Source organism: Sinocyclocheilus rhinocerous, unplaced genomic scaffold (assembly GCF_001515625.1).
Source record: "Sinocyclocheilus rhinocerous isolate Xijiao unplaced genomic scaffold, SAMN03320098_v1.1 scaffold1745, whole genome shotgun sequence".
Classification (NCBI taxonomy): Eukaryota; Metazoa; Chordata; class Actinopteri; order Cypriniformes; family Cyprinidae; genus Sinocyclocheilus; species Sinocyclocheilus rhinocerous.
In genome coordinates this window covers 193,958-194,950 of record NW_015654943.1, presented here as the reverse complement: position 1 = coordinate 194,950, position 993 = coordinate 193,958, and positions in this window count along the sequence as shown.

Genomic DNA, 993 nt, shown 5'->3' with positions numbered 1-993 from the left:
AAAAATTTAAACGTTTAAACAACATTCACTAATAACATTTTCATAACGTTTTCAAGATGATAGAATGGAATGTTTCTATAACGTTCACATAAACCAAGAAAAAACTTTCCTAATACATTCAAAAAATTGGACATTTTAAACATTTAAAGTACATTCACTAATAACATTTTCATAACGTTTTCAAAATGGTAGGATGGAATGTTCCTGTAACGTTCGCAGAAACCCCACAAAAAACGTTCTTAATACATTAAAAAAACTGGACGTTTTAAATGTGTACAAAACATTCCGAAATAACGTTTTCATAACTTAATAGGAATGTTAGCAAAACGTTCTGACAACTCATTTTTGTTAGCTGTGTCTCTTCCATCTTTTTTTTTTGACCCTCTAACTCTAGCACTCTCTATTCTAATTCTCTCTCTCTCTCTCTCTCTCTCTCTCTCTCTCTCTCTATATATATATATATATAACTAACACTAGCTTTTCTAATCTTATTGTATTCTATCTATTTGTTTTCTTTTTATTTATTATACAATTACCAAAAGCAAAAAAGGCCTCTTAACACTAGCTTGCTCTATTCTTTTACCATTCTATCTGTTTTCTTTTTGTATAATTATATAATTAAAAAACCCTTGCTATGTGTACTACGTTAAGCTAGCTAATAAAAAAAAAACCTTGCTACGCTGCCTGCGTTAAGCTAACTGAGACTTGTTATAGCACTTGCATATCATTGCTCTTTTGTTGATTTTGATTGCTTCCATTGTCCTCATTTGCAGTGGTGGAGGTAACGAATTACATCTACTCACGATACTGTAATTAAGTAGTTTTTTCGTGTACTTGTACTTTTTTGAGTATATTTTTAGAGCTGTACTTTTACTTGTACTTAAGTACAAATTAAGCAAAATAATCTACTTCGTTACTTTTAAATCTTCGTTACTGAGTACGCCCACAATTTGAATTGATATTCAAACCTTTGACGGCACTTCAGTAGCCAAT